Source organism: Marmota monax, unplaced genomic scaffold (genome assembly GCF_021218885.2).
Source record: "Marmota monax isolate L192 unplaced genomic scaffold, Marmota_monax_Labrador192_F-V1.1 WCK01_AAM20220418_F8-fsc00023, whole genome shotgun sequence".
Taxonomy (NCBI): domain Eukaryota; kingdom Metazoa; phylum Chordata; class Mammalia; order Rodentia; family Sciuridae; genus Marmota; species Marmota monax.
In genome coordinates, this window is record NW_026692907.1 from 8,200,249 (window position 1) to 8,220,702 (window position 20,454).

Consider the following 20,454-nt stretch of genomic DNA (forward strand, 5'->3'; position numbering starts at 1 on the left):
CACAACAGAGATGGGTGTGGCAAGCAATTAAGAGGAGACTGGTATCTCCATGAAAACAATCGCTAAACTGCTGGCTAGCTAGAAGTTTTCCAGGGTCAATCTGGGGAAAAGACAGCTAAAAAGAGCCTTCTGGAGGACAAACAAAATTCAAGGACTGACGTGAGAAGGGCTGGGAACTTAACTGGGTCAGACTGTCCTACAATTTGTTCCCCAGGGCATTGTTGAAAATAATAGAACAATCAGTCCTTAAAGACTCCCTACTTTTTACCCTCTGCCTCCTATGTCCACTTTTTATTTTATTTAACAAGTGTTACCTTCATGTTCCTTTTTTTCCCCAGGTTAAATGTAATGAATCTTTTACTTTTTTAGTTTAATATATCAATAAACTCAAGTATATTGGGACAGGGTAGAGTGTGGCTTACTCTCAGGAAAGTGAAGGATAGGATTACTTGGGCACCAATTGACCTTTGGTCACCACCCAGTTTATTGTGTTCCTTTTTGGTCTCTTATCTCCTGGGCCCTTGCCTGTTTGTGAACAGGCAATAAATCTCTGACCTTGCTCACTGAATCACTCTTGGACAATATTCTTTTTTTTTCTTTTTTGTTATTTGTGCATTTTTATGGTGCATTATTATTATAATAGTGGAATTCATTATCATTTATTTATAAATGCACAAAATATAAAATATAATTTGGTCAATTTTGTTCCCCAGTACCTCCACTTTCCCTCTTTTTCTCCCTCTGGGTTGCCTTCCTGTACTCTGCTGTTTTCCCTTCTATTTTTACGAGACTCCCCCTTCCCCCCTTTATTCTCTCTAGTTTCCACCTATGAAAGGAAACACACAAATCTTGACTTTCTAAGTTTGGCTTATTTCACTTAACATGATGCTCTCAAGTTCCATCTGTTTTCCTGCAAATGACATAATTTCATTTTTTTTAAATTTAATTTTTAAATTTAATTTGTTCTTTTTAGATATACATGGTAGTAGAGTGTATTTTGGCAAATTATACGTACATGGAGTATAACTTATTCTATTCAGGATTCTATTCTTGTGGTTGTACATGATGTGGTGTTACCCTGACTTGCTCTCTTCCCTTTATTCCCCCCTTTCTAATCCAACGGGTTTCTATTCTTCCCCTCCTCACACTCCCTTGTTGTGGGTTAGCATCCACATATCAAAGAGAACATTTGGCCTTTGTTTTTTTGGGACTGGCTTATTTCACTTAGCATGATATTCTCCAGCTCCATCCATTTACCAGCAAATGCCATAATTTAATTCTTCTTTATGGCTGAGCAATATTCCATTGTGTATATATATCACATTTTCTTTATCTGTTCATCTGTTGAAGGACACCTACACTAGTTCCATAGCTTGGCTATTGTGAATTGAGCTGCTATAAACAATGATGTGACCGGATCAATGTAGGATGCTGATTTTAAGTCCTTTGGGTATAGACCAAGGGGTGAGAAAACTGATCAAATCGTGGTTGCATTCCAAGTTTTCTGAGGAATCTCCATACTGCATCTCCAAACTGCTTTCCGTAGCCGCTGCAACAGCAATGTTTGAGAGTACCTTTCTCCCCATATCCTTACCAACATTTATTGTTACTTGTATTCTTGATAATCAGAATTCTGACTGGAGTGAGATGGAATGTCAGTGTAGTTTTAATTTGTATTTCTCTAATGGCTAGAGATGTTGAACTTTTTTTAACATAGTATTGACCATTTGTATTTCTTCTTCTATGAAGTGCCCATTCAGTTCCTTTGCCCATTTATTGATTGGGTTATTTGTCTTCTTTATTTATTTGTTTGGTGTCTTATTTATTTATTTTTTTGAGTTCTTTGTATATCCTGGAGATAGATGCTGAATCTGAGTTATGCTGGTGGCAAAGATTTTCTCCCATTCTGTAGGCTGTCTGTTCACGTTCTTGATATTTTCCTTTGCAGTGAAAAAGTTTTTTAGTTTAATTGATTCTTTATTTTATTTCTTGCACTTTAGGAGTATTATTGAAGAAGTCATTTCCTAAGCCAATATGATGGAGAGTTGGGCCTATTTTTTCTTCTAGTAAGCACAGGGTAAATCTGTCTAATGCCTCCTTGATCCACTCTGAGTTGAGTTTTGTGCAGGGTGAGAGATAGGGGCTCAGTTTCATTCTACTACATAGGGATTTCCAGTTTTCCCAGCACCACTTCTTGAAGAGGCTCTCTTTTCTTCAATATATGTTTATGATGCCTTTTTCTAGTATGAAATAACTGTATTTATGTGGGTTACCTCTGTGTCTTCTATAAAATTCCATTGTGTTTATATATAGCATTTTCTTTACCCAGACTCTATTTTGGGGGGAGTACCAGGGATTAAACCCAGGGGTACTTAACTACCTGATCATATCCCATATTTCTACGATGTGACAGATCCTGGACTAGCAAATGAGACACAGTGGTGAGCAAAAATAGGTAAGTCCCTGTTTTTCTTGGAGGTTGCATGAGTAAGCTTCAAAGAACGGGAGTTCCTAGATCCAAGATTAGTCCATCTTCCTAAAGTTCCCTGAGAGCTCCTGTTGTCTCCAAGGTAGTCATAGATGAGAATCTAGTGTGGATTGGCCATTTTATTCACTAATCTCAATTATTCTATAATGTCAGTCATTACACTGTCACCTTCTGGGGATAGAGGAGGGTGTTTCCATGGTGATGTAGATATCTATGGGAAAAAATCCTCACCAACGTGTCTTACTTGGTTTTGAAACTAGTTAGAGTCAGGGGCCCGGTCATGAAGCAAACTCTTTCCCTTTTCCAATTTATATATGACATGCCAGTCTTTTTAAAAATAGTGTTATTGAAGTATAATTGATATTCAACAAACTGACAGAGTTATAATTCACAATTTGATAAGCTCTCAGGAGAAAATAGAGCAATAAAATGAGAGCAACAAAAACCTAAGGCAAGTAGAAGAAAGAAAGAATAACAATTAGAGTAGCAATCAATGCAACTGAAAATAGGAAAATGGTGAAGAAAATCAACAAAGTCAATAGCTGGTTCTTTGAAAAGATCAATAATTTTGATAATCTTTAGCTGGGATAACCAAGAAAAAGAGAGAAGACAAATTACTAATACCACAACTGAATGAAGGACCATCCTATTGATTCCATGGTCATATAAATAATAAAGAAATATTATAAACAGGTCTATGTCTATAAATGTGATAACTTGAATGAAATAGAACAATCTTTCAAAGATATCATTTGTCTAGGGACTGGGGTTGTAGTTCAGCAGTAGAGTACTCACTTAGCATGTGTGAGGCCCTGGGTTCAACCCTCAGCACCATGTAAAAATAAATAAAATAAAGGTATCGTGTCCAACTACAACTAAAAAAATAAATATTAAAAAAGATATCATTTGTCTAAACTTACAAGAAAAAATAGATAATGTGAACTGGTTCATTTTTTAAAAGAAAGTAAATCAATAATTAATAACTTCCAAAACAGGAGGCACCAGACTCAGATGTTTTCACTGGTGTATTCTACCAAATGTTTAAAGAAAATATACCCATTTTCTATAATCTCTTCCATAAAATAGGAACAGAGGGAACTTTTTCTAACTTACTTTATGATACTAACATTACTCTAATACAAAAGAAGAGATAAGAAAGGGAAACCCAAGACGAATACCTTTCATGGATATAGATACAAAAGTCTTCAACACAGTAGTAACAGGTCTATTGCAACAACATATACAAAAAATTACATATGATGAACAAGTGGAATTTCTCCTAAATATGCATGGCCACAATATTTGAAAATCAATTGATGACTATATGCATATATAACATACTACTATACACACATACATTATATACACATACACATATGTCCATATTACATCATACAATGTGAAAAATATTAGAAAGTGACAAGAATCAAAACAAGAAGAATGGAAATGGATAAAATAGAAAAGCAGGCTAATGGGTGGGTGCTGCTAGAGGACTGGTATCAGTGTTTGTTGTGTTTTACCATATTGTTCAGATAAAAAGGCTGCAGTGGCAACTCATTTCAGAACTCCTGAGGAAGTGCTAAGGTTCTTTTGACTTTGCCCTGGTTCATTGGGGCCAGTGTGGCTGTAGCTGATAAGAAGAGAATTTGTTCACTCATTGCCCTTACACCACTTACTGAGTATCACTCAAGCTCTCTTCTAGACACTGAAGATACAGCAGGGAAGGAGTCAAAGCCCCAGCTTTTGTGAACCTTTCACTCTGGTTGGAGGCAGCTCATAAAGAACTATTAAAAAACAATCAGTCAGGCATGGGGGCTCACATCTGTAATCCCAGAAGCTTGGGTGGCTGAGGCAGGTGGACCATGAGTTCAAAGCCAGCCTCAGCAACTTAGTGAGGCCCTAAGCAACTTACCAAGACCCTGTCTCAAAATAAAAGATAAAACAGGCTGGGGATGTGGTTCGATGCTTAAGTATCTGTCTGTTCAATATCTGGTACCAACAAACAAACAAACAAACAAAGAACTATCAGATAGTCCTAAGCACTATTTAGAAAAATAGAGTAATGTGACAGATAGAGACTGGTGGCCCTTTGAAATTTGGTGGCCTAGAAGTATCTCCCTGTACAGGAACAGTAATTTATATCTGAATGCTAAGAAGTATCCAGAAATGCCCATCACAGTTGAGGGAAGAGGGAAGAATTCCTCATGGAAGAACTAGATAGTGTGAAGACCTAAAATGGGAGGACTCTTGGCATGGTCACATGACCAGGCTGAATGGGTGAAGGTGAGGGAGGACCAGGTGATATTTGGCAGTTGGAGGGCAGAGATCAGTAGGGCAAGGGATTTTTCAAATTAGAATGAGTATATCTATTACTCACTGAAGTACTTTGATCAACCTCTCCCTCTCCCTTCCATGCCACTGCTCTGCCAGCATCCGGTAGCCACCATTATGCTCTTGATTTCTAGGAGATCAACTTTATTTAGACTCCATGTATGAGTAAGTCCATGTAGTATTTTTCTGAATTTGAGTTTTATTTGGTTTGATTAGAAGTCACTGAAAGTCTTTTTTTTTCTAATCAAAGATTGAGATAATCTAACTGTTTTTTTTTTCATTTAACTCTCCCCATCTTCCTTGAAGACTGTGGATTGTAACTAGAAGAGAGGAAGTCAGGGAGACTGGTTAGGAGGTCCTCATAGTGGACAGGCTGATATATGACAGTGGCTTAGATCAGTGATGTTAGAGACCAAGGAGAACAGATGGAATTTAAAGTAGAGTTGTTGAAATAAGCTGCTTAATGAGAAGAGACAAATAAAAAAGAAATGATTGAAAGGATGATAATATCTTTTGAGAGTTGGCTTTGTGGGCACATGATAACTCAGTCTGCTTAACCATACCCTGGGGTAGGCACTACTAGAATCCCATTTTACAAATGGAGAAATTGAAAGGTGAACTAAACTTTAACAACTAAGTAAAAATTGGGTAATATTTCAATTTTGGGTTCTGCTGTTTGTCAAAATGAGGAAAAATGAAGGAAGAACAGGTTTGGGTGGAAAATAAATAATTTTTTTGGAGACGTTAAATTTGATGCACTTGTTAGATATATTAACTATCCAAGTGGACATGTTGAACAGATAAGTAAACCTTAATGTCTGGTGTTTTGGGAAGTGGTTATCACCTAGGAAGAGGATGCGTAGAGGAATAAAGACATCCTAGGGGAGTCTTGGATATAACAAAGCCTAGAAGTCTGTCCTGAGTAAGCTATGCCATTAACATAGACCAAACATATTCTGTCTTTTCATAGTGTCATAATTTACTGAATAACAGCGAATTCATAAGCTACATTATTTTCATCAGTTGCTATTCAATGAGTACTTGTGGGTCAACTGGAAGTCATAAACTGGGCAATCACAAGTTCTTTTATTCCAGTCTTAACCACTACTATGTATAACACTCAAGTCACCCAATCACAGTTTACACATTAAATATAAATATATATAATATGCAATTAAATATATATATATATATTTGTATCATGTGTGTGTGTGTGTATATATATATATATATATATATATATATTTTTTTTTACAGAAAAGCTGAGAAAGAGTCACTGTTGGTATCAGATAGGACTATAATCCAGCTGAAGAACTTAATTCAGGTGTAGAGCTATCAGAGCATAGAGCTTTTTTCGAAGCAGGGATCTGAATTGCAGGCAGTTTCTGAATGGACCACATCAAGCAGGGAGATGGAGCTGAGCTAAAACCCAGGAACAAAGTTGGAAGTACATTGCCTGCTGATCTTGTGTCTGGTTATGGTGTCACACATAGACCCTACATCAGATTGGGTTGGTGTGTACCGCCCTATCCAGTCTTGGAGTGCTCCTCTTTTTACAGGACTCAGGTGAGGGCTTTGTTTCATTCTGAGATCTGATGTATTTAATAAGCTCATAGCCCTGGCTTTTCTCATATGGGGTTGACACACCCTTGTATCCACGTGCTTCAAAATTAATTCAGTAATTCACAGGTATCATTTTTATTATACAGTTGATATATTTATCAATTTGTACCTTATGGTTGTGCTAGGCAGATGGTGGTTGTTGACTTGTACAAACAAAAGGTAGAGTCATTCTGCCTTAGCACTTAATCTCAAAATAAAGTAACTCAGGGCAAACTACTGCTTTGTAAAATGGAGTAACTCAGGCTTAGGCACACCCTGAAAACTAGCTCTTCTATTCATCATGACATAGCTTAGAGCAGGGCACAGCCTGCTTTCCATAAATCAAAAAGAGGAGAAGGAGCCAACCAGAGTTCTGAAATAAAGACTAGTCCAATGGAAAACAAGGAGGGAGATCTTCATAGGTATCAAGAGGACAGACATTCCCACCCCTGGTGACTAACATGCGTTATGTTGCATGGATTGAGAATGAGAAGTTAGGGATGGAGGGACAGGAATATGTCTTGGGGCTATGCAGAGATTCAAAAGAGTTCTCAGAAGCTGACAGCTTAAAGGTCAAGTCCTGGAAAGTATGTACTGAATTGAAAATATAGCAAGGAAGCAGATCATTTTTAGCAAATCTGAGCAAGTACATAGCATGACTGGGGCCGGCAGGAGAGCCTGCAAAAATGGTAAAATAAAGATAATAAGACTTTTTCCCCCCCTCAAGGTGTAGGAGATAAAAAAGGAAAGTCTTGCATCACAAAGGACATAAAAGAACAGATTTCTAATTAGGATGGAGGGGTTGGAGAGTTGGATTTGTGGAGGCAGAGGCAGATAAGACCAGAGAAAAGACAGTTGGAGTTGTCAATGTGGAAGTCCTGGTGTCCTGGTGATCTCCAAGTACCCAGCTCGAGGCCAGAGAGAAGGCTGACTGTGCTGCATTGAGTGTATGGAAGCTGGAGAGGAGATGGCCACTGAGAACTTAATGGAGTTCCAGCTGCGTTCAGATTTGGGGTGTTTTTCTTTGAAGGTACATATTGTTTCTTGCTAACGCCATGGTTCTAAACCAAGCCATTTTCAATAAGTAAAATGTCTCAGCAATCATTTAAGTAGGTGTAGACTGGCTCTGTTTTTGTAAATGACTACAGATAATACCTCATCCGGTGAGCACTGATGTCGTGTTTAGTTGTCCAATATTACAAACAATGTTCCAGAGGAGGTGTTGTATTTACATTCTCAAAAATTCTTGTATGTTTTCAGGACAAATTCATAAAAGTAGAACATTTAGGTGGAAGGGCATTTTCTTTTCTTTCTTTCTTTTTTTAATGTACTGATAAATTTGACTCAATTTCTCTGCCCAGAGTCCCTGCTGCCTGCTCACCAGGATATCTGTTCCCCTGTTTGCTGATTCCAAGCTTGTGATCATTTTTGCCAGGTGAACAGGTGAAAAATGATGGCCTTGACTTCAATTTTTTTTAGTCTTTTTTTAAAAATTTTAATTGTTGGTTGTTTAAAACGTTACATAGTTCTTGTCATATCATATTTCATACTTTGATTCAAGTGGGTTATGAACTCCCATTTTTACCCCGTATACAGATTGCAGAATCACATCAGTTGCACATCCATTGATTTACATATTGCCATACTAGTGTCTGTTGTATTCTGCTGCCTTTCCTATCCTCTACTATCCCCCCTCCCCTCCCCTCCCCTCCCCTCCCCTCTTCTCTCTCTACCCCTTCTACTGTAATTCATTTCTCCCCCTTGTTTTTTTTCCCTTTCCCCTCACTTCCTCTTGTATGTAATTTTGTATAACCCTGAGGGTCTCCTTCCATTTCCATGCAATTTCCCTTCTCTCTCCCTTTCCCGCCCACCTCTCATCCCTGTTTAATGTTAATCTTCTTCTCATGCTCTTCCTCCCTACTCTGTTCTTAGTTACTCTCCTTATATCAAAGAAGACATTTGGCATTTGTTTTTTAGGGATTGGCTAGCTTCACTTAGCATAATCTGCTCTAATGCCATCCATTTCCCTGCAAATTCTCTGATTTTGTCATTTTTTAATGCAGAGTAATACTCCATTGTGTATAAATGCCACATTTTTTTTTATCCATTCCTCTATTGAAGGGCATCTGGGTTGGTTCCACAGTCTTTCTATTGTGAATTGTGCTGCTATGAACATCGATGTAGCAGTGTCCCTGTAGTATGCTATTTTTAGGTCTTTAGGGAATAGACCAAGAAGGGGAATAGCTGGGTCAAATGGTGGCTCCATTCCCAGCTTTCCCAGGAACTCCATACTGCTTTCCAAATTGGCTGCACCAATTTGCAGTCCCACCAGCAATGTACAAGTGTACCCTTTTCCCCACATCCTCGCCAGCACTTGTTGTTGTTTGACTTCATAATGGCTGCCAATCTTACTGGAGTGAGATGGTATCTTAGGGTGGTTTTGATTTGCATTTCTCTGACAGCTGGAGATGGTGAGCATTTTTTCATGTACTTGTTGATTGATTGTATGTCCTCCTCTGAGAAGTGTCTGTTCAGGTCCTTGGCCCATTGTTGATTGGGTTATTTGTTTTCTTATTGTTTAATTTTTTGAGTTCTTTGTATACTCTGGATATTAAGGCTCTATCTGAAGTGTGAGGAGTAAAGATTTGTTCCCAGGATGTAGGCTCCCTATTTACCTCTCTTATTGTTTCTTTTGCTGAGAAAAAACTTTTTAGTTTGAGTAAGTCCCATTTGTTAATTCTAGTTATTAACTCTTGTGCTATGGGTGTCCTATTGAGGAATTTGGAGCCCAACCCCACAGTATGTAGATCGTAGCCAACTTTTTCTTCTATCAGATGGCGTGTCTCTGATTTGATATCAAGCTCCTTGATCCATTTTGAGTTAACTTTTGTGCATGGCGAGAGAAAGGGATTCAGTTTCATTTTGTTGCATATGGATTTCCAGTTTTCCCAGCACCATTTGTTGAAGATGCTATCCTTCCTCCATTGCATGCTTTTAGCCCCTTTATCAAATATAAGATAGTTGTAGTTTTGTGGATTGGTTTCTGTGTCCTCTATTCTGTACCATTGGTCCACCTGCTTGTTTTGGTACCAGTACCATGCTGTTTTTGTTAGTATTGCTCTGTATTCTAGTTTGAAGTCTGGTATCGCTATACCGCCTGATTCACACTTCCTGCTTAGAGTTGTTTTTGCTATTCTGGGTCTTTTATTTTTCCATATGAATTTCATGAATGCTTTGTCTATTTCTTCAAGAAATGCTGTTGGGATTTTGATTGGCATTGCATTAAACCTATAGAGAACTTTGAGTAATATCGCCATTTTGATGATGTTGGTTCTGCCTATACATGAACAGGGTATATTTTTCCATCTTCTAAGATCTTCTTCTATTTCTCTCCTTAGGGTTCTGTAGTTTTCATTGTATAAGTCTTTCACCTCTTTTGTTAGGTTGATTCCCAAGTGTTTTATATTTTTTTTTTTGAGGATGTTGTGAATGGAGTGGTTGTCCTCATTTCCATTTCAGAAGATTTGTTGCTGATATACAGGAATGCCTTTGGTTTATGCATGTTGATTTTATATCCTGCCACTTTGCTGAATTCATTTATTAGCTCTAATAGTTTCTTTGTAGACCCTTTTGGGTCTGCTAGGTATAGGATCATGTCAATTGCAAATAGTGATAATTTAAGTTCTTCTTTTCCTATTTTTATGCCTTTAATTTCTTTCATCTGTCTAATTGCTCTGGCCAGTGTTTCGAGAACTATGTTGAACAGAAGTGGTGAGAGAGGGCATCCCTGTCTTGTTCCAGATTTTAGAGGGAATGCCTTCAATTTTTCTCCATTCAGAATGATGCTAGCCTGAGGCTTAGCATAGATAGCTTTTACAATATTGAGGTATGTTCCTGTTATCCCTAGTTTTTCTAGAGTTTTGAACATGAAGGGATGCTGTACTTTGTCGAATGCTTTTTCTGCGTCTATCGAGATGATCATATGGTTCTTATCTTTAAGTCTATTGATGTGGTGAATAACATTTATTGATTTCCGTATATTGAACCAGCCTTGCATCCCAGGGATGAATCCTACTTGATCATGGTGCACAATTTTTTTGATATGTTTTTGTATCCGAGTGGCCAGAATTTTATTGAGGATTTTTGCATCTAGGTTCATTAGAGATATTGGTCTGTAGTTTTCTTTCTTTGAAGTGTCTTTGTCTGGTTTAGGTATCAGGGTGATGTTGGCCTCATAGAATGAATTTGGAAGTTCTCCCTCTTCTTCTATTTCCTGAAGTAGCTTGAAAAGTATTGGTATTAGTTCTTCTTTAAAGGTTTTGTAAAACTCTGCTGTATACCCATCCGGTCCTGGGCTTTTCTTAGTTGGTAGTCTTTTGATGGCTTCTTCTATTTCCTCAATTGATATTGGTCTGTTTAGGTTGTCTATATCCTCCTGACTCAATCTGGGTAGATCATATGACTTAAGAAATTTATCGATGCCTTCACTATCTTCTATTTTATTGGAGTATAAGGATTCAAAATAATTTCTAATTATCTTCTGTATTTCTGAAGTGTCTGTTGTGATATTGCCTTTTTCATCCCGTGTGCTAGTAATTTGAATTCTCTCTCTTCTTCTCTTCATTAGCATAGCTAAGGGTCTGTTGATCCTATTTATTTTTTCTAAGAACCAACTTTTAGTTTTGTCAATTTTTTCAATTGTTTCTATTTCATTAATTTCAGCTCTGATTTTAATTATTTCCTGCCTTCTACTTCTTTTGCTGTTGTTTTGCTCTTCTTTTTCAAGGATTTTGAGATGAAGTGTGAGATCATTTAATTGTTTGTTTTTTCTTTTTTTAGGGAATGAACTCCAGGTAATGAATTTTCCTCTTAGAACTGCTTTCATAGTGTCCCATAGATTCCGATATGTTGTGTCTGTGTTTTCACTTATCTCTAAGAATTTTTTAATTTCCTACTTGATGTCTTCTATAACCCATTGATCATTCAGTAACCTATTGTTCATTCTCCAAGTGATACATGATTTTTCCTTCCTTCTTTTATCGTTGATTTCCAGTTTCATTCCATTATGATCAGATAAGATGCATGGTATTATCTCTACTCCTTTATAATGTCTAAGAGTTGCCCTGTGACATAATATATGATCTATTTTTGAGAAGGATCCATGTGCTGCTGAGAAAAAAGTGTAACTGCTTGATTTTGGGTGGTATATTCTATATATGTCAATTAAGTCTAGGTTATTAATTGTATTATTGAGTTCTATAGTTTCTTTATTCAGCTTTTGTTTGGAAGATCTGTCCAGTGGTGAGAGAGGTGTGTTGAAGTCTCCCATAATTATTGTATGGTGGTCTATTAGACTCTTGAACTTGTGAAGAGTTTGTTTGATGAACATAGCTGCATCATTGTTTGGAGCATATATATTTATGATTGTTATGTTTTGTTGGTGTATGGTTCCCTTGAGCAGTATGTAGTGTCCCTCTTTATCCCTTTTGATTAACTTGGGCTTGAAATCTATTTTATTTGATATGAGTATGGACACTCCTGCTTGTTTCCGAAGTCCATATGAGTGATATGATTTTTCCCAACCTTTCACCTTCAGTCTATGTATGTCTTTTCCTATCAAATGCGTCTCCTGTAGGCAGCATATTGTTGGATCTTTTTTTGATCCATTCTACTAGCCTGTGTCTCTTAATTGTTGAGTTTAAGCCATTAATATTTAGGGTTATTATTGAGATATGGATTGTTCTTCCAGCCGTATTTGTTTATTTATGTTACTTAACATGGTTTGTTTTTCCTCTTTGATTATTTTTCCCCTTTAATGTACTACCTCCCACTGTTGGTTTTCATTGTTATTTTCCATTTCCTCTTCCTGTAATGTTTTGCCGAGGATGTTTTGAAGAGATGGTTTTCTAGCTGCAAATTCTTTTAACTTTTGTTTATCGTGAAAGGTTTTAATTTCATCTTCCATCCTGAAGCTTAATTTCGCTGGATACACAATTCTTGGTTGGAACCCATTTTCTTTCAGCGTTTGAAATATGTTGTTCCAGGATCTTCTAGCTTTCAGAGTCTGTGTTGAAAGATCAGCTGTTATCCTGATTGGTTTACCCCTAAATGTAATCTGCTTCCTTTCTCTTGAAGCTTTTAAAATTCTCTCCTTATTCTGTATGTTGGGCATCTTCATTATAATGTGTCTAGGTGTGGATCTCTTATGATTTTGCACATTCGGTGTCCTGTAGGCTTCTAGGATTTGGGATTCTGTCTCATTCTTCAAGTCTGGGAAGTTTTCTTGTATTATTTCATTGAACAGATTGCTCATTCCTTTGGTTTGGACCTCTATACCTCCCTGTATCCCAATGACTCTTAAGTTTGGTCTCTTTATGTTATCCCAAATTTCTTGGATGTTCTGCTCATGGTTTCTTAACAGTCTCGCTGAACTGTCTATGTTCTTTTCAAGTTGAAATACTTTGTCTTCATTGTCTGATGTTCTATCTTCTAAGTGTTCTACTCTGCTGGTAGTATTCTCATTTGAGTTTTTAAGTTGGTTAATTGCTTCCTGCATTTCTAGGATTTCTGTTTGTTTTTTATAACCTCTATCTCCCTAAATAGTTGATCTTTTGCTTCTTGGATTTGTTTATGTAATTCATTGTTGAAGTAATCTTTCATTGTCTTATTTTGCTGTCTAATGTCTTCCTTAAGACTCCAGATCATCTGAAGCATGTAAATCCTGAATTCTTTATCTGACATTCCATCTGCTGCAGCTATTTCCTCTTCTAATGTTGAGTTGACCTGCATTGCTTGTGGTCCTTTCCTTCCTTGTCTTTTCATACTGCTTGTGTTTCTTTCTGCTTGGTGAAACTGTTGTGTTATTGAATTTTCCCCTATATATTTATATTGCTCTTGTATAGTTGAAAAGTCTCCCTTGCAGGGGCGGGCGGCGGCTGTGCACCTCCTCCAATTGGGGCGATGTGTCTACCATGCTGGCAGGCTGCTGGGCCTGCTCCGCCGGTTGGTCACAGGTCTGCCCACCTTGCAGGGGGGGCGGCAGCTCTGCTCCGCCCCTCCTCCAATTGGGGCAAAGTGTCCACCATGTGGCGGGCCGCTGGGCCTGCTCTGCAGGTCTGCCCACCTTGCAGCTCTGCTCCGCCCCTTCTCCAATTGGGGCAATGTGTTTACCACATTGGCTGGCCGCAGGGCCTGCTCCGCTGGTGGGTCGCAGGTCTGCCCACCTTGCAGGCGCGGGAGGCGGCTCTTGACTTCAATTTTTTAATCGCATTATTTTAGATCACAACAGCGATGTTGTGATGTTTTTTTAAAAAGCTGCTTGCATTTTTTCCCCTAAATCATTTTTTCACCCAGATTTTTTTTTTCTATAGGGTAGTTGGCTCTTGTCAACTCATGCATGCCCACACATTAAGGGAAGGGGGTGTCTGTATAGCAGTTATGTTGCTAGGATTTCTCTCATCTTTCCCCTTATCTTTTGATTTCAATTATAGTATTTTTTATCATGTAGAAGTGTTTGTTTTAAAAAATGTAGTCATAATTCTCAATTTGTTTCACAGCTTGTATCATGTCTACATTTTCTTTGAATTCGTTTCTGGTTGAATTTTTGCTTTCATAGTTTTGACCATCTGATGCTTATTTTGCTATGAGAAAGAAATAGACAGAGATCTAACTTCATTTCCCCCATAGCTATCCCATTTGCTAACTAATCTACCTTCCTATTGAACTGAAATGCAAACTTTATTAGTAAAATCCTCTATCGTCTATTATCTATCTAATTATATTATGATATTGGGCCCTCTTGTGGTTCTGTTAATCTACATTTTTGAAATTTCAGAAGCTTAATTATTACCTTCAATAGATTTCAGACCAAGTTCCCCTACTCCCTACCTTTTCTTTTTTCACATTTTTCCTGGCTATTCTATTTTTATTTTTATTGATTGATTGATTGATTGATTGGTGCTGAGGATTGAACCCAGGGCCTTGTGCATGCAAGGCAAGAACTGTACCAACTGAAGTATATCGCCAGCCCCTATGGCTCTTCTTTTAATTTTAATTTTCATTGTAATTGTGGGAATCATCTGGCCTAGACAATTATAACAAAAAGTTCTGGTGGTAACTTAGCTAGGATCATATCAAACCTGCTCCTCTCAGTCTTCCACATCCCAGAGATGAGAAGACCATCCTTCTAACTTCCCAGACTAAGAACATGTGAATCATCCTTGTTTCCTTTATTTCTTATGCTTTAAAAGTAAATCAGCAAATCCAGTTGAGTCTACCTTTGAAACACTCAGAGTCCAATCATTTCTCACATCTCCACAGCTAACATACTTTCACAACTCACCCTGACCTCTCGGCTGTATTGTTGCAAAATCCAGGTCTACCTGCTTCTGTGGTTGCCCTGTGAACATCATGCACATCCCTGCCAGAGCAGTTATTAAAAACAAAATCAGATCATGTCATAAATCGTTCAGATGGCTGCCTACTGGCCTCTCTTCTCTTAGTAAAAGTCCCAATCCTGAAAGGCCTCATAAGCTTTTGCAATCTCTCCGATCTTTTCTGTGCTCTCATCCTTTTTCAGTCTCCTATAGTCATGTTTCCGCCTCCAGTGTGCCAGGCTCACATCTGATTCAGGGTCTTTGCACCTGCTCTCCTTTGCCTATAAAGTTCCACCCCAAGACATCTATATGACTTGCTGCCTGCTCTCCTTTGGCTCTTTGCTCAAAAAGTATCTCTCAGTGAGGATTTCTACAGTCACCCTGTGTAAACCTCAATTCCTCCCCTTCCTGCTCCAGTTTTCCTCTAGAGCAGAAATTCCCATGCAGTATATCACTTGTTCTAATCCTTCTCTCTTCCTCTTCTCCCCTCTAGTGGGTTAACTCCAGCAGGGCAGGATATCTGCTCTGGTTCACTGTTGTATTGTCAATAATTAGCATGTAGTAAAACCAAGTAATATTTGTTGCTTGAGTCAGTGAATTAAAAGAAAAAAAAAACAAGAAAAATTTGCACTGTAGGAAGCAATGGGGGGAGGGGGAAGGGGGTGACAGAACAATCTGAAAGAGACATTAAGGTAAGTATGTCAAATATTTAAAAAGATAAAGGAGTAGATTTCTTAAGGTAAAATGGAATAGTTTACACGTAACAAAAAACCTTTATATTTACAATAGCACCAGCACAATTTCTAAATATAAAAATATAATCTTTGAAATTATAATGATAACATCTAATGAGTGTGGTTCTTATTGATTACTGGCAAGCTTTGAAACATTTTAAAAGCATTTTTTGAAACTAGTTTGAGAAAGGTGAGATGGGAAACTGAGGCACAGAGGTAAAAGGTCTTGCTCCCAAATTATTCATGAATCAAGTGGTGCAGACAGGATTCTAACCTAGCAGTCAGTTTCCTGGTCACTATGCGGTTCCAACTCTCTAGCTACTTTTCCTAACTATACTAGTTTTTTTCTTGCCATGCCCCTCCTTAGGGCTTATTTTTCTTATCTGTAAAATGGAGGGCATGGGGTTAGGCTACATGGTGTGCTGAATTTTGTAAAAGAAATGGTGTTCACAGGGTCTGTCAGTAGTTGCCCTTCCAATGTCATCCGTGTTGTTTGAAAACTAAAAACAAAACAAAACAACAACAACAAAAACAGAGTAGAAGTTGATCTGGGGAATCTCAAGGACTATTTAGTGGAAATCTATAAAACACCATTATTTTCTATAAAAAGTCCTTTCTCCCAAAGATAGGCAACACAGAACAGCAATCCAGTTCAGTGAATGACAGCTCAGATGTAAATAGGTTGAAGTTCTGAGCAGAGCCTAAGAGCTTCTGGGATTCAATGGGTTGCTATCGCCCCTATGTGGTGATAATTTGCAACTACATAAGTAAACCAACTTCCTTAGCTGCTGGGAGAACTGGCTAGACAGTATTCTTGTTTCCTTCCAACCACTATGTCCCCAGATACATGGATACTGACAAGACTCTGGCTCTGGCATTTGTTTGTGGGAAACATTCATTGATTAAACTGATAAGGATACAATATAAGGTGCAAATTCTTTAGAAAGCACAGTATTCCTAGTCCTTTGTGGTCTGGGGCCTGCTTATCTTCTTATCCTGAGGGCATTATTTCTTCCTGTACACTCTAAGTGTGCTCATCCTTTTGGCTTCTGCATGATCTCATGGTCTGGAATGCCTTTCGCCTCCTTCTATAATTGAAGAAATCTACATAAGCTTTGAAAACCCATCTAAAATCTTTTGTGTGTCTCTGTATCTCTACTACCAAGAGCCTGAGTTATTTTGGGGAGAAATATAGCACTTCTTTTGGCTTTGCATGTGTACAGTTTAAAAACTGAAAACCCTAGAAATGTCTAACGCACTAGAAAGCTGGTACCCCTTGCTTTCAAATATTCTAAATTACATTTTATCCCAAGAGTTCTGAACAACTGAAAACAACCAGTTTGCTCACCCTTTTTTCCAAATTGACTACTGAAATGCATTTCTTGTTTCTGTTCTTTTATTCTTCTGTTATTATTCAAGTAGTTGTGAGAATAGGTTGTTCAAAAACCAGTATCAATAGGTTACTACTTTACATGAAAACTTTACAATGGCTATCCATGGCTTGACTATGTACATCTATTGGTAAAATACTTTTCAGCAGGCGTTCACAATATAGATTTATTTAGGTACTTGTACTACTATGTATTATATATGTTAAAAATATACAAAAACTAAAATAAAAATAAAACATATTTAAATATTTTATTAATAGTCTGAAAATCCTTATTGTATGAATGGTCATTTTTTTTTTTTTTTTTGGTGAAAGCAAAGTGATTGGATGTACTTCATATTTTTGAAGCTTGTGGTTCAATACTGTGTTCCACTTTCAGGTTATCTGTATACTCATTTTAATGGCTGTTGTGCCAAAGTTATCATTATCAAAAACGTTGTCAGCATTCCTTTGGGGAGTCTTGTACAACTCTTGGTGCAAATACAAATCCACATTGGAAACTATTACTTAAAGAACAGAATCCAAACTCTAAAAAGTCTTCAAAGCCTGGCCCTAACTACCTTCCACCCTGTCTCTGAACACTGTCATATCCATTCCTGACATATTTGACCTCAGACCTATGGGACAACTTGTGGGTCCATGGAAGCCCCATTTCTATGCCTCTGCAGATGCATGGAATGTCCTCCAACCCATGTCTGCTACGGATGTCTAGACACATTTCAAAAGTATGACTATAAAATCGATTTGTCTTTGAGGTTTTCCAAATCTTAACACTGGCCCCTAGAATCAATTGTTTCCTTAGTTAGTGCTTAGATAATATCTTTTTTGGGGGGGAGGGTATTGGGGATTGAATCCAGGCCACTCTACCACTGAGCCACATTCTCAGCCCTATTTTGTATTTTATTTAGAGACAGGGTTTCACTGAGTCTGGCTTTGAACTCGAGATCCTCCTGCCTCAGCCTCCTAAGCCACTGGGATTATAGGTGTGCGCTACTATGCCTGGCTGAGATAACATTTACATTCCCCTCAACTATTTTTTTAAAGTGTATTATGGATTTTTGGTTTATTTGTCTAAATTTCCTACTTGTCCTGATGAAAGAAACTGTATCTCCTTGACACCCTCCTCGTTCATGGTTATTTGTGGAGTGAATAAGTGAATGCCAATGACCACCATTAAGTCTCCTGCACAATTCCACCAGGAATAAGCCCTTGTCACCTCCACTCACTAGAGGGGCAGGCTTCAGTCAAGACCATGATGTCCTGTGTCTGGAAGCCTTTTTTTGTTCTTCCTTTGCAGGGGTCTTCTTTTTAATGGTCCCAGTCACTGGGGGTGTCCTGCCTCAGGGCCTCAGTTCCACTGCTGCTATTGTCTGCCCATGATTTTCAGGTGAAAAAGGAAGGAAATACCCCGCTGACGGTGTTAGATATTTTGTATTTTTTTAAACCCTGTTATTATTCTGTAACATCTGATTTTACTTGATTTTCTGGGATGGAAAGGGATGTGGTCCAATTCAAAGTCTTAATTAAGAGTTGATTCTAATAATCAATGAATTGCACCTTGGCTGAATGGTCTGTTGTCAACTCAGCATCCCTAGCTCTAAGGGCTCTAAGGTACCATGGACTGCATTTCCCAGGATTCCATTTCCATATGGTTTTGAGTTACAACTTGCCAATAGCAGCACTAGGAGGACATTTGGGAAGCAGAAGGGCAGATACAGAATTCCCAAAGGGTCCCCTGCAACTCTCAAAACCATTTGCTTTGCTGTTACATACCCGCACCACTAGCAGGAGCTTCTCAGAGTTCTGGATGGTTCGTCAGCCCATGATGAGCTCCTTAGAGCCCAGGTCCATTCCCCAGGCTGTCTTCAGTTTTGGCTTCCCTGACGTTTGCCCACCAAGCCTCTCCAGGGGTATGTAAGTCCCTTACACTTGGATACACATGGAGTTTTTCTGTTGTGCTAACCAAACTCTGCCACTACTTGTGGTAGTGATGTTTATAGAATGAACTTGATACTTGGGTTATTCACCAGCTGTAGCCAGCATCTAAATCACCCCAAACTTATTGATTTAAAATAACAGTCATTTCACTTTTCCCAATCCAACAGGTCAGGATTTGGGGTAGAGCTTGGCAAGAGTGCTCATCTCAGGTCTGTGATGTACAATCTCGTGGCTCATCTGAGATGGGGAGATCCAAGTGGGTCTCCTTGGTGCTGGCTGTCTGCTGCTGCTCCTCAGTTCTCCTCCAACTACCTCTCTGTCCACGTGGCTGTCCACCATTGAGGTGTCTAGCTGGAGTGTCTCTCTCTGCAGCTGGTTTCTTAGAGGGCAGAAGGGAGTGGAAGCTGTGAGGCTTCCTAACACAGGAGCCTGGACTGGTACTGCATCGCTGCCACATTCTATTGCTCAAAGCAAGTGACCAGCCCAAACTGCAGGAGGGAACTGGATTCCTCCTCTTGAAGAAAGGAATAGAGCCATCGCTTTGTAAGGAGTCCAGGAGCCACTGTGATGGCTGCTTTTGAAAATGATCCCCACAAACAAGGAAACTGGCTAAGTTACTTGCCCAACTGCTAAGTAGCAGGGTCAACAGCTGACCCTGCTCATTTCAGTTGCCCCAGGTGGGTTCTCTCCACTATACTATCTTGCTTTGCCACTTCCTCTTTTTTATTGCTAATATTTCCCTGACTAAACGTCTGTGTGTCCTGCCTCAGGGCCTCAGTTCCAGTGCTGCTATTGTCTGCCCTATGACTTTCAGGTGAAAAACTACTTCATAGCACCAAGGCCTAAGAAAATGCCACATTTCCTATTAGTTAAGTTCAAAATGAATAGTCCTCCAACTCAACCTTCCAAAGCATTTCTCTTAAGGTTCTTAACATGAAGAAAATAAAGCAAAAAAGCAAACACCAAACCAAACCAAAACATAACACGATAATTAAAACAGAACCTTCTTTGTGTGTCTCAATACCTTAGTGTACGTGCTCCTTATCTTTCACATCTGCCTATAAGAACCCTACAACTGAGCTTTGGTCATCTTTATGCCTCTATCTCAGATCACATGCTGTAAGATACAGTGCCTGGTAGTCAATTGACAAATACTAAAGGAATAGTCAGTCCTATGAACTAGTCTGCCTTGTATCTGAAACAAACAACAACAACAACAACAACAAAACAAAAACATTCAGCACAAGGAAATGTAAGCTCATTAAAAGGAAGCTCCAAGAATATTAGTCTTGTTACCCAGAACCTTTCTGGCTTCTTTCCTGACTTGCTATTTCCCCATTCCATTTCAAGCTAACTTTGATTCTTTAGCTTATTATCAGAGCTTTGGCTCAGCTTTTAAGTGTTGATTCTGACATTCTTGATTTTGACCCTTCCTGCCCTCTGAGAAACACTTTTGATTGGATTTCCTTCTTTGCTTTCCTTTTTAACCACCCAAACTATGGCTTTGACCACTCTATTATAATCACCATAAAAAGAGTGACACTGTCTATTTTGCTCACATTGATTATCCAATACAAACTTCAGTAAATAGTATAT